Source organism: Macaca thibetana, chromosome 5 (genome assembly GCF_024542745.1).
Source record: "Macaca thibetana thibetana isolate TM-01 chromosome 5, ASM2454274v1, whole genome shotgun sequence".
Classification (NCBI taxonomy): domain Eukaryota; kingdom Metazoa; phylum Chordata; class Mammalia; order Primates; family Cercopithecidae; genus Macaca; species Macaca thibetana.
Genome location: NC_065582.1, coordinates 22,930,003 through 22,944,981, shown reverse-complemented (window position 1 = coordinate 22,944,981; position 14,979 = coordinate 22,930,003). Strand labels below are relative to the sequence as shown.

Below are 14,979 nucleotides of genomic sequence, written 5' to 3'. Positions count from 1 at the left end.
CGGAAACTATTAACATCCAAGGGGAATTAGGAATTAGGATATAAAACATTAAAAACAATACATCAAATATGTAATTTGATAAACTGTGTAGCTTTTTTATCTCAACAAAAGGTGTCTTTTTCTTCCTCTTGTAGCTGAAAAATTTAATCAGCTTTTGAATCAGTCAAACATTAACACTGGATCTTTTAAGTGAATCATGATTTGTAATAAATTTATAAAAAAATACTGGAAGTTGTATTTTTGTTTGCTGATACACTCCACCATTTAAAAAATTCTTGGTATAAGGGATGTTAACAGAGTTAGATTTCTCTATATATGAGGGAGAGATTGCAGATTATCACAACAGCAGAAACTGAATAAACAGGGACAAGATAAGAGTTCATTCTCAAGGTGCATACATGGTCTGGATGATGCATAAAATAAAATCCTTCTCTCTTCTAAGACAGTTCAAAATTCTTGGTTTTTTGAACTTCCTTTTTGCCTCTCAGCAGCAATGTTGTTTTTCTATACAATTAACTACAGACCATGAAATGTATATATAGTGCCCATTTTAAAGTTTAATTTGAAAATCAATTTGTCCTTTCTAATCATTTTGTTTTGCAATAATAATTCTTTAACTTTTATCTTTAATGATCATGATTTTAGTTCATTACATGGCCTTTATAACCAAAGTGAGTTTGGCATGGAAGAACACGGGGAAATTGCTAGCAAAGGGCCATTCAGAACATGGTCCCAGAAGTGTCTACATTTAAACACTGAGATACTTTAGCTTCCAGAAGAGAAGCCCAAGGCGTAATATTCTTTATCATTGATGATTTCATTATTCTTTATGTTTATCAGATTTTTGAATCATTACAGAAGTTGGGGGAGAAATTGACTGAAACTCTGGCTTATTTTCTTACGGTTATCTTTGAATTGTCTGAAACCAAGAACCTAAGAAATCCTCCACAATGAAAATTCAACATTGGAATAAAAATAATAATAGAAAGGTTTTTTCAAATTGCCTGCAAAAATCATCAGCTGACTATAGTTTAGACTTAATCCGGCCAAGTGAAGAGGCAATAATTCAAATCTTCCAGGCCCAATATTTTGAACACATGGAGGTTACAATGGAAATATTTGCATCAGATAACTTTCTTAAAATGGATTTGCAATTTTTAGTTATAGTGCACATCTCCCTTAAGAGAAAAACTGTTCACAGAAAACATGTCACTTTGTACTCATTATCTGTTTTTAGCAAACATTCAGGACTCAATGTTGTCCTCAATGTTAGAATTTCTTAAATTGAAAAGTATCACAATAATCATAATCCTTGGAACCTGTTCTACAGTATTACAAAGTTTCAATATGCGATGTGACTATAAAATGATAATAATGAACCATATTTTCTTGCACTCAGATTAACACCAGCATTATATAATTAGTTGGGAAGGCAAGCAATTTTGTTTTCACCTTAAAAGAAATACAAAAGCCATTTACTGGAGAGAGGATTATTTATTCTATGAAGCTAAATGGGAAGAGTAGATAAGCAGATACTACTTATATCTCAATAGAAAATTGCAGTCGTACAAATATTAGGATACCAACATTTCCAATTTGGTTTAGTATATTCAAACAAAAGGAACAGATAAAGTTAAGGTGACATTATTATATTTTCTGTCTCTAGGCTCTAAAAGTTTAACATATCTTTCCCCTTTTTAGCATGTCAAAATATATAAAATTTTGAATCACAGAAACTGTAAATGAAATAATTTCACTTCAAACTTAACTCTTCCAAATTTTCCAAATCTACAACACTATTATTTTAAGAGATCTTCATGTTTAAAAGACAAAGTAAAATACTGGAAAACAAAACATTTCAAAGTCAAATTTTAGCATGTTTCACTTGTTGAAGAATTTCTTCTTTTTATATATGTCATTATTATGTCAATCGTAAGTTAAAATCATAATTAAAGATTCATTTTTTTGTCATGTTTTCCACAGGAGCTTTCGCTTATAGCAAGGATGCTAGAGTGTTACCCATTCTACCCAACTCCGACACACAGACACTTTAAAAAAGTCTCTTTCCTTAGTTGGAGAAACTGTCCTTAAATTCCATATGATCGTGATGGTACTTCCAATGATAATGTCAAACATTCTGGTTAAAGAGAAACACATATCACATAGATTGCCAAGTCACAGTGCTCCATTAGCCTGTCCAAGGTGATTGGCTGGGAAATCTGCACCTTCTCAGGATTAGGCCCCAGTGTTTCCAAGCCATCTTACCATTTATAATTTTACAGCACACGAATGAACAATTGCTGAATCTTGTGATGTATATCATCACAAAAGCAGGCTCACAATTTGTGATCACTACTAGCAAGTGAAGTGGGAAAACTAGGGCAGCAATAAAAGGGAGTCTAATCTCCCAGAAGAGAAGTAAAATAATATATCTAGGATGATCAATCAGTGACACAGCTTTACTCTAGTGATTTTACATAGCCATTTCAACAAATACCAGGCTATCTGTAATGATTTATTATAGATTCTCAACTTTCTTCCACAACACACACACGTGCACACACATCAAAATGAGATATCCAATTCATTCTTGAGTCTTTGGTTTGACTGTCCAAATGCATTCTGTACACTTGTACCCTCACCAACCCCATTGCACCACCAGTATCTTCCCCCAGGAGTTACTGCCCTCACCCTCTGACTAACTGGACCTAGAATTTCACTGTTGCTTCTCACAGCATATGCAGTGATCCTTTGGAAAGGAAACTCATTTCTTATTTGTATCTTGACTGAAGCCCTGCCACTGTTTGCCTGTTACATTTATGATAAAATTCAAAACCTCCCTTACACAGCTTCAAAGCCCTATAAGATATGAGTACTGCACACTTTTGGACCGGATATCTTACTTCTTTTATAACCACACTGGCCATTTTACTGTTCTATGGGAACACGCCAAGTCCGTTCTGCCACAAGATCTTTGCAATCTCTGTTCCCTGTGTCTGGCTCACTCTTGCCTGATATCTGAAAATGACTCTTTTCTTTTCACTCAAGTAATTCTTCAAACATTATCTATAATGAGAAAGTCTCCTTAACTGCTGTGTCACCCTGCCTCTTTCCTCTGTCACCTCTATATCTGCCTTGTCATTGATCACTATCTTAAATTATATTGTGTATTGTTTGATTTCTTTATTGTCTGTCTTCCACTCCAAAATGTGAAAGTAATGAGATTAGAGGCTTTCTTTGTCCTTCTAACACCATAACCCAGGTGCCTATATGCATTACTGGCTCACAGTGATGATCAATACGTGTGTTCCATGATAAACACATTTTGAGTAAATGAATGCAGTACAAGTCTCAAGTAAGAACAAAAAACTAGACAATAAATTTGGCAACATAGAAGTTATCAATGCCCTGTGGAAAAGTAGTTTCGTTGCTTTAGCTGACTAGACACTGCAAATTAATACATTAAGTAATCACAAGTTAGATTAGGTAAAAGTCTCTATTTACAGAAAGACTACATAAGTTGTTGGAAATTTTTATAATGGGTGGTAGGTGCAAAAGCAAATGGAAGGCAAGAGAATAAAAACAAAATTATTCTAAAAGATTTAACTGCAAAGAGCAGTATAATTGCTCAATATGAAATAGAAGGAAACCAAAGGTAAAGAGAGGATATGGACTTCTTTTCTCCTCCTATGTTGTAAAAGAAGTGGAATTGTTGTATGCTTGCTTTAAAAAAATTACAGAATTTGCATTTGTTCATATATGCTAAGCAACAAGCTAACAGAGAAAGATTAAAAATATTGCACAAGCAATAATTGTTAGAGCAAGGAATGCAAACACAAGAAATGATGGTTCTAGAGCCGAGAACATAAACTGATGGATTAGGAATATATAAAAGAGGATGAGGAAGGTCATGGTTGATAACAATAATAGTAACAGTAATAAAAGCAGCAATAAGAATAGAAGCCACTGTCCTGAGTGTTTCATGAGTATTAATTAAACTGATATCTGCACAAGTTAGTAAGCAAAATGTCAGAAAAGACCCCACTGGATGCTTTCTATTTTGTCTGTGAACAAAATGCTGAATTTGCCTACTGAGAACAGAAGGGAAGAGAGCAATATATGCAGCTTAATGCAAACAGAGTTTTATAATAGCATTTTATAAAAAGAGATATAAATTGATTCAGGACACAGAACAAGTAACATAAAATGTGAATGGTCTAGTTGGGAATAAAGCATATTCATCAGCAGTGATATCGAGACAGCCACATAGGTCTCAATAATAATATGTGGATTTCAGTCTTAGATACAGTAATAAATAAACAGCTGTGTGACTCTGGACAAGTCACTTACCAGGCAACTAATAATAGAGTTAATAGGCAGCAGATAATGGGAGGCTTTGAAATTGAACAGGTCTAAATTCAACTCCTAGTTATGGCAGTTAATAGTGGTATAGCCTTTTCAATTCACATCAGCTGAGTTTCATTGTCTTAATCTGTAAAGGGAGGAAAATGATAGTAACTAAAAAATAAATTAATACATGTAAAATACCTATAAAGTTCTTAGTAAACTCTTATCAATAAGCAGGTATTGTTATTTCTATGATTCTCAAACTAATTCTCTTATCATTTTCATAATCATAATAATCCTTACCTTATATTTAGAATGCAGAATGGAATTAAATGTCTCTAAAGAATTTTCTAGATCCAAAATTAGTTTATTCTCTACGTGCAAATCCTAGATACATACCAGTCAACCCAATGTTAAAACGGGAGGAAAGAAACCTATGAAAAAGATAAAGAATGTACTCTACCCCTACAGATGTATTAGCTGTTTATATTTCGTCACTAAACCAGTAGACCTCTTGGATTTCAAAGCCTCCCATTATTTGTTGCCACAGTTAGTTGCCTGTTAACTGACTTGTCCAGAGTCACACAGTTGTCTAATTATTAATATATTTATGACTAAAATCTAGGTTTCTCTATTGCACACAATATTAGTGAGACCTGTGTGGATGTCTTTGTATCACTACAGACGAATATACTTTACTCCTCACTTAAATAATTATGTGTTAAGTATCTGGGACCTAAGGCTTAAATTAATATAATTTATATTCTGTTTTTATATAAGCCTTTATAACAGGCAAAATCCCTCTATGTTTAGTGAAGCCTCATAGTCTAGAGTAATTTTTTATGATAATCTGGAAATTCCAGTATTTTTTGTGTCTTATATGCTACAGCTTTGTCTGTAAGAGTAAATAAGTGTTTACGTTTGGAAATGAATTACGTGCAATTGTTAGCGCATTTCAACAGATAGTCTCCAGTAGACAAGTTCTTCAAAACACTTACACAGTCTCCTATGCTTTTAACCAACGTAAAATTTGATGAGATAATTACTAAGATCCCATCAAACACCTCTATTATTTTTCTACCATCAACGTACTTCTTAAGTTTTTTTGTAGTAAATTTCAAATAGATTTATTAATCGGGATAATGATAGCTACTCTCATGAATCTAAAAAGTTCAGTGTCTTAACACAAAAGTTTATTTTTCTTTCATATAATAGGCCAATGAGACTATTTCTTGGATGATCATTCCTATGGTGATTCTGGAATTAAATTTCATTATATCTTGTGTTTATACCATCCCTTAGATCTCAGAATTATCTGCTTCCATCTTATAAGTAGAAAGGGAGGGGGGAAGCAGTCACACCCATATCTTAACCATCTAAACTCCGAAGTGATAAGCATTACTTTTGTTCTGTTTTGACAAGCTAGAAGTAGCCCCATGATCTCAGAAGGATGTCAGGGCTAGTGGGAAAAGCTGCAGGAAACTAGTACCTGGCCTGTCAGGCACTTCCCAGAAACAAGTCTACCCTGTGAAAGAGGAACATCATCCTTTGTTCTATGGCTAGCTGTCTCTCTGCTCAAAACTGAATATCAATGAGTACCAATTACATATTCAAAATCACAATGTGAGGACAGAAATAAATCAGAAGTGAATTGATCTCCATATTTTGACACTAGATAGGCCCAACTTTAAAAATGTTCTTACATGTATTTTAAAGAAATCTAAAGAAAGTAGTAAAATAAAGCAAGAATTTAGGAATAGAAAGATTATTCAGGCTGAAATATAGCAGCAATGACTACTAATTTCCTCATTATTTATCTACATTAGTCAGCAACAAGAAAAAAGATTTTATGCAAAATTTAAAAATCAGTATGCTCCAGTCCTTAATGTCCATTGCCCAGAAATACAATTGTCTCTTTGCCAACAGTTGACTAGGAGGAGGTTTAGCTGTAATTTACCCAAAATGTTGAATTATTTAATAAAAATTCAGTAACAACAAGTTTGGATTTAATATTTAAAATTTCATGATTAAAATAAAATGAATTTATTAATGAATTCATAGTAATCATCATTCCAATTGATCACTGGAAATCACATTATTAATAATGATAACAAATACTCTAAAATTTTAAGAAATATAATTGATCAACTGGAGAGAGAAATATTTAGAATAAGAAATATTTAATGAAGAGATTAGCAAAAACAGAAACATGTAAAGTGCTAATTAAGTTCATTATAGCACCTGTCCATCAAGCACTAATTGCATTAAAGTAATAGGTCTAAATATTAGTGAAAGTAAATAAATTACACACATTTTGTTACTGCTTGAAGATCCAGTACTTCTTTTCTACTGTTGAGCTTCTTTTTTTAAGTTTCTTTATCTTGTGCTAAAACTATCCTCTTCTTTGAAAAAATTGCCTAAGTTCCAAAAAATGTTATCAGTACAGTCAATTTCCTTTAATTCACCACTATTTTTTACCATGATTCACCATGTTACAACTTAGGGATAATGGCTGATATCAAACCACCAACAGTGTGTACATAGCCCTTCCATTATTAAAGGCACACACACGTACATTTATTCCTGAAATTGAAAAAAGATAATGTGACTTTTTGTTTATTTATTTATTTATTCATGTTTTGAGACAGAGTTTCCCTCTGTCACCCAGGCTGGAGTACAATGGCATGATCTCGGCTCACTGCAACATGTGCCTCCCTGGCTCAGTAGTTTCTCGTGCCTCAGCCTCCTGAGCAGCTGGGATTACAGGCATGAGTGACAACACACTGATAATTTTTGTATTTTTAGTAGACACAGGGTTTCACCATGTTGACCAGGCTCATCTCAAACCCGTGGCCTCAAGTGACCTTCCTGCCTGAGCCTCCCAAAGTGCTGGGATTACAGGCATGAGCCACCAGTGCCCAGGCCATACCAATTTTAAATAAAAAATAAACCATGACAGTTGAAGACTCAAAATCACTAATATCTAAACAGTATTCTTTACTGGTAAAGGGGTGAAACAACAGGCATCGGCATGTTGTTTACAGTAGAGAAATTGACACACTCCCCTTTGGAGGGTGTTTGACAATATATGTCAATATTTAAACATATTTTATTTTTGACATAGCAATCCAATTACTAGGAATTTATGGCAAAAATATTCGCACACATGTTTATAAAGATACATGCTGAAGAGTGTTGTATAAAGCATGATAATAAGAAAAACTAGAACTAACCCTAATGTCCATCAATAAAGTATTAAGTAAATTATGGGATAGTCTTGTAATGGGTTTCTTTACAGCCATTTAAAGAAATGAGATAAAATCCATTTTCTGAATTGCAAATGTTCAAACCATGTTATGTTAAAAAAAAAGGCACAAAAATATGCATAAAATATTCCCATTTGGAAGTATGTGTGTTTGTGTAAATGTGTGTGGGTGTGTGTGTAGATAATTCCTGGAAGTGTAGGAGTGGAACTGAGTGGTCTGGGGAGGAAGGCATCAAATCTGTACTGTCATCATATGAAAAGACATTATCCACATCTTTTTTTCATAAGTGTTAAATTTTAAAAATAAAGAAGCTTTAAAATTGCTATCACTTATACCACCTTTGTATAATATTTTCTACCCTCTTCTGTGTAGCTGATAAACAATCATAATTTTTCTTCGTTCTTTCAAAATAATAAAGCAATATAGAAATAGACCAATTCAGAAGAACTAGAATAATCATTATTCTTAATAGGCAGGTAGTTTCCTCTTTCTCATAGACAAAAGAATAGGGTTTTTCTTTTATATAAAAAGCACCTACTACATATTTGTGTAAATATATCCCTTCCTGCATTTCAGAAACCTAAGTAATGTTGATTAAACTTTACTTTGAACCTGAGCATTTTAATCTTCATCTCTTAAGGATATTTGATTAAGAGATTAAGGTTCATCCAAAATACGTCTTTAAAAGTAACCTTCATGAATATCCAATTTTTTCTCTTCCAAGGTTTATACCAAATTCTTGTCTATTTGGGGAACAAGAAGAAACCAAGAAATATTTGAATCTTCCTTTGCTGTACTTTTTTTCCCCCAATTCATCCTCTTTTCCTTGTATAGGGGACATTCATGAAGCACTAATTGGATGGCAGAGTAACGGCTTATGTGTGAAGGAATTCCTTCTGTTCACTGTTCACTTTACACCATCAACTGGCCTTCATCTATTCCCTGTGTCACAATGCACCTTTTTTGTGGCTAGCTGCTCCATTTGACCTCTTCTACTGATCATCAATTTAAACCCCTGTTCTCACAGCTGAAATCTTGGTATACAAGATTCAGAAGTATACACAGAGCCACATTCATTACAAATCTGTTATACAGACTTCAAAGCCAGTACATACGGCAAACAGAAGTGTGAAAGATCTCAACACAGATCCAAAATTTCCATCCTTCAAACGCAAGGACAGTTCCTACTAAGCAGAAGGAGTCTTTAGGCCCAGTGGAGAAACAAAATCTCTCTGACAGGACATGCAAGGATTTAGCTATGCTCACTCATAAAAGTTGGCATTCCTTGAAGCATCCAGTACATGTAAATCCTTCTCCTGTATTTTGGAATTTCTGGTCTAAAGCTCCTATTCTCTGGTCATGAGGAGATGGGCAATGCTAAAGGATGTGAAGCAGAGAATCATTAAGGGCAGCAAATTTGTTGAAATTAAGTACCCTAATAATCTTTAACCCACCAAAGGTATGCCCACCCCCATGTTATTTCTCTTTAAGCATCTGTCTCACATTTTTTATAACACAATGAGGGCTCATTGTTTCCATTCTCTTCCTTCTCAACTGCCAAAATCATGTCCCTGCTTTTATTTAATGTATAAGGTAATCTTAAATTTCATATCCTATGATCATGCAAGGAGTAAATCGATTTTCAAATACTTTGTCAATGGCAACCCAACAATTCACCTGTTAGCTGTTAAATATACAAACAAGTCACTATCATATTTGTGGGTTAAAAAGCATTTCTAATGTGCTATGGGCACAAAGATGCAAGCATATTTAATTCTACCTTGGGTTGGGAGGGGAGACTGAATAGACCTTTCTCAATAATTAATGTTTATTGAGTGCTTTCATTGTGAAAAGTGCTTTACACAAATTATGTCATTAATTCTCACAAAAACAGAGGGAGATACATAGTATAATTATCAACTCTATCTTTTAAACAAGAAAACTGAGTCTGGGATAATTTAATTTGTTCAAAGTCATTCTGGAGAAATGGAGATGGAGCCAGACTTCAAAGCTAGTCAGTCCAGCTTCAAATTACATACCATTAACCATTATGCTAAAAGCCTTCTCAGAAATGGAGTCTGCCAGAAGAACAAAGGAACAAATGGGCAGGACATCTCACGAGAAAATAAAACACAGCCATAACCAACACCCATGATCATAAAATATACAACGTGTTTAGGAAAAAACAGTAATAGCTAACCCTATCATAATGCCTATCATGGATGAAGTAGTTCTAATTGTTTTTGCACATTAAGTCATTAATCCTTAAAGCAACATCACAGAAAGTACCATTTGCATGATACCTACTTTACAGCAGAAAAATCTGAAGCACTCAGAGCTTGAGTAACCCGTCCAAGATCACAAAGCTAAGAACAGTGGGGCTAGACTGTGAAGCCAGGCATTCTGGCTGTGGCCCCTTGTGCTCTGACATACATCCTATGCTCTCTACAGAATGAATTTCCTGCTGTGAGAAAGCCACAATGTGCCATTGAGAGAAAAATACAGAGGAGGCTCTAAAGCTACCTGGGACAGATTATGAAGGACCACGAGGACTTTGGACTTTAATCAACAGGTTCCTGATTTTCAACTGGAGAGGAAATATATCCCAATAATGATAAGGTGTGTTGTGTATTCCAAAAATAAAGTCAATCCTGTGACTTATTTTCATATATGAGAAACATACTTTCTGTTTTTGTGATGCATAGCACCTAACACAAAGCCTGACCAAATCATATTGACTGACTAATATACAATCTAAGTAGTTGAATTTTCTGATTACAAGTAATTCTCAACTAGGGGAGATTATACTCCCTTCAGGGCGATAATAGAATAACTGGAGAACCTAAAAAGTGTATATTCAGCAAAAAAAGAATATGGGCTAAAACATGCTGAGAAACAGTACATTAGGCAATAGGTATAGAGAAATTTCTTTTTTAAACATATAGGGTGGTGGTAAGATAAGTAACAATTCTACAATGTTTAGAAGAATGTCTCATTTATATAACATGCTTTATAAGTAACATAAGACAATAAAACATAATAAGAGCACAAATTCTAGAATCACAATGACCAGGTTTAGTGTTCAAGTCTACCAATTGAACAAATTAAGTGAATTATCTGTCTCAGCTTTTATCACAGGTAAAATGGGGATAACAACTGCAAGTCACCTTACTTTCAACTATTGTAAGATTAAATGAATTATACACATATATGCATGTATGTATGTGTGTGTGTGTGTGCGCGCATACAGATACCAAGTTCCAGACATAAAGGAAACTCTATGAAATTTAGTTATGATCTGTGTTTTAAAAAGAGGAATCAAACAATGTTATACTAATTTGCTATCCAAAGTACAATGACCATTTGTAAATGTAATTAATTTTTAAAAGTTTTGCAAACCTTCATCATCTTAACTAAAATAAATTTATGAAAAGTTAAGTATCTATAAACATCTGTTCATATACATGAAATTGATAATTATGGAAAAAGAATGTATATATGTATATATAAACAAGATAGGCATGATTTCAAATCTGAAATGTATACTTCATATCTATCACCTATCTATCTACCTACCTATCTAACTATACCTATCAATTTTGCTTCTATAGAACTAATCTCAGACAGAACACCCAGAATCTCTGAGCCTCAGTTATGGGTATAATAGTGTTTAGTATAAAGCATTAGCATCATTGTAAAAGCTAAATCAATTTAAGGCATTTAGTAACGAGTATTGCATATATTAAGTATGAAATAAATACAGGATTTAATTCTCTCTGAAGACATTATTAATACAGTCATATTCCATAGAAGTTAAATGTCTCACAAGTATGAGAAGCATTATTTTTAAATGATTATGATAAGTTCAATTCAGTTCAACAAACATTTGTAGAATGCTATATAACTTATGCTTTGTGATTAAATCTTTCTGCCCCTTCAATATTTCAACAAAGGAAACACAAACACCATAGCTATTCAATCAGTGATAAATGCATTTAGATCTTTAAAAAAATAGTCATTATAAACCATGAATTCCAAGATTGCACAGTTAAAACAGATACATTTTAGGACTCACTTCTTTGATAATTATTTTTGATAAGTAGCATTTTACACTACTTTCATCATTTTCTATGTAATGCCTTCTTAGGAGGTCAAAAGCACTTCCTTATTGATTCTTTTTTTTTTTTTTTTTTTAATCCTTCGGTGTAAATGAAGTAGAAATTAACATGGCTAGTTTTGTCCTACAACAACTTCTTCAACCTTACTCTGTCTTATTATGTCAAACCTTTTTCTTTTAATATCAGCAGCATCGACTGGTGCCAGCAACACTGATCTAGAAACAGTGCTAATTATCTGCAGCTGCACAGACAGCAAGGGAGCATAAAACACTGGGCTTCTTGCTCACAATATACAAAAAAAACAAAACAATCACCCTCAGCTGTCAGCATCTGCAGCTCTTTCCCCAAGGGTAACAATAGAAAAAGGGGATCACATTCAAAGCTTGGGAAACCCATCATGTATTTCATATTAAAGCATCTAAATAATGGGTTATGTTACCATATTGGAAAAACGTGCTACAGCTAAAGTTCTTTCTCATTATTCATACCACTATTTTCTTTTAACTGGTAATGACAATGGTAACAGAAAGCGCAATAACAAAGATATCACCTGGTTTGAGACCAGTTCTTCACAGAAAAAGCCATTTGGAGACAATCTCCAAATATATGACTTTCAACATCACATATTTGGATGGTTTACACCATCCTCTACACTGGCAGTGGTGGTCAAAGCTAGAGTAAAACTGTGATTCACCTAATCATGTTATTTTGCTGATTTCAGAGGACAATTATTGTTATTTAAAACACTAAGGAAGGAAAAATTTACTAATTATTTCAATTATTTACAAATCCAAGTGAAGGACCTACTACTTTCTTAAAACCAATTTTTACATTCCTCATTTCATATTTAAATATCCTTCTTTAACAAGATCATGTGCCTTTCAGGGATATGTATGGAGCTGGAAGCCATCATCCCAGCAAACTAACACAGGAACAGAAAACCAAACACCACATGTTCTCACTTATAAGTGAGAGCTGAACAATGAGAACACGTGGACACAGGGAGGGGAACAACACACACCGTGGCCTGTCAGTGTGTGTTGACGGTAGGGGGAAAGGGGAGTGAGAGCATCAAGATAAATAGCTAATGCATGCGGGGCTTAATACGTAGGTGATAGGCTGATAGGTGCAGCAAACCACCATGGAACACCTTTACCTATATAACAAACCTGCACATTCTGCACATGTATCCCGGAACTTAAACTAAACTAAAATAAACATTTTAAAAATACTTCTTTTCCTTTTATTTGATAAATCATGCATTCATTTATTCTGCCAATTAAAACATATTTGTTGATTGATGCCTATACCCTCCTTAATTCATTTTCAACAAATATACACAAAGCACTAAGAAAATAATGTTTAAACCTAGATTATCTAGATTGGCCATTTCAATTGATCAAACTATTTGTCAAAATTTTCTTCCTAAATATTTTACAAATGGCAGCTGTTTCACTAAACTCCTCAAAGAAAACATGTACTGAGCAGTAATGTAACATCTGGGTCCACAGTAGTAAATAAGACACCTTCACTGAGCTTTCAGTCAGTCAAAGGAGATCGATGTCAGACAGACTATTACAAATGTTGCGAGCATTATAAGATGAGAAGTTTAAAATTCTAAGGCAATGGAGAAATGAGTGTGATATATTGTATTGGGAAGAAGAGACTGGAAAATGTGTTTGAAAAATTGTGTTCCCCTTGCAGAAAGAAACGGCAGGTTTCCTTTCTCTTTTATGAGATCAAGGGAAAAAAGAATAAGTTGTTCCTTAAAAGGAAAAAAAGTAGCAATATATATTCTAAACTATGCAAATGGCCAAAACTTGATTAATTAAGCCCACTTCCCCTGCTTTCTCTACCCCATCCCCAAAATACACACAATCCTCAAATCTAAGATCTAGATTATTTGTATTAGCCATTTTTATTGATAAAGTGCTCGGCAAAGCTCTTCTTCCCTAAGTGTTGTATAAACATTCACTATGTACTGACATCCTCAAAGCAAATAAAGCATATCAAATATTAATCTTAAAATCAATTTGTTGGAAACTAGTGATTTATTTATTGAATAGAGTGTGGATTGAATGGAAATTTATAAATAGTCTCTATCAGAAATAGAACAGGACTAAATACTATTTACATAAAACATTTTGAAATTCACCCACTAAAAGCATATTAGTCTCCGCTCTGAACCCCCTGCACCACTACACCAAAGGCAAAGCTTCAGTAGTGCCCTATTAAGGATCTTTCAATTTTATATATTAAGGGATATTTGGCTATTGGTTTCTGATAGTCTTTATCATGTTAAGGAACATTTTTGCCTGTAGTTAAGTCGTTTAATAAGTCAGAGAAGTAATGAGACAGCATAGTTGTAAAAAGCTTAGACTCTGGGGTCAATCAGTACCGATTGGAATTGAAGCTCTGAAAAATTCTAGCTTCGTAGTCTTGAGTCTGTTACTTTAACCTCTCTTAGCTTCAGTGTCCAGCAAGTGTCAAAACGAGTGTGTCTCTGCCACAGACATGATATTAACTGCGAGGTCTTTGGTTGCTCTTTGACTTGGGTTCATGGGGCCAGGGGTGAAGTGGCAGGTGAATCTTTTCAAAGCTGTTAAATGTCTGCACATGGAAATCTTTCCCAGGGTGTCTAGAATTTGTGATAAAACAGCTTTTGCTTTTATGGGAGATGAACTTACATAGTCTCTGTAACTTAGGTGAGATATCATATATGAATCCCTTTTGACACCCTTCTCTTTTTTTATTTCACCCCCAATATACACACATTCACATACTAATATTTTTAAATTTGTTTGATTAATTAATAGAAAGGCCAAGAAATTTAGAATCCTAAGGAAATAAATAGAAAAATGAGTTTCTGGTCCAAAGCTTTGTTATCCCTTTGAAAAATTAGCATCAAAGTCAGGATTAACAGGGGATATGTTACTGATAACTGCTTCACCCATTTGTGCTCTCCCCTAGAAGGCTAACTTTATAGAATTGTGATTTTTCAAGAAGTCTTTTATTCTTTATATCACCAAACCGTTGTTTTCTTTCTCCTACTCCCTCTGTGTCTTCCACAAGTACGTTATTGATATACCATGATTCTAACCCAAGTGAACACATTTCCAAACCCCCATACCTTTGTTACATCAACCTCCCTTGGTTCTAGAAATCTGCCACTATAGACTTAACATTGTGAAATAAAGACTTCTAATCCTTTTAGCATGTAAAAGAGAGTGTTATGTATATGTGCTCTT

General features: G+C 33.9%; 1 protein-coding gene across 3 annotated transcripts in view; it reads right to left on the bottom strand.

The window, feature by feature from the left end:
• SPOCK3 (SPARC (osteonectin), cwcv and kazal like domains proteoglycan 3) overlaps positions 1 to 14,979 on the bottom strand; it is a 482,197-nt gene that overhangs the window by 227,812 nt on the left and 239,406 nt on the right. The window lies entirely within an intron of this gene.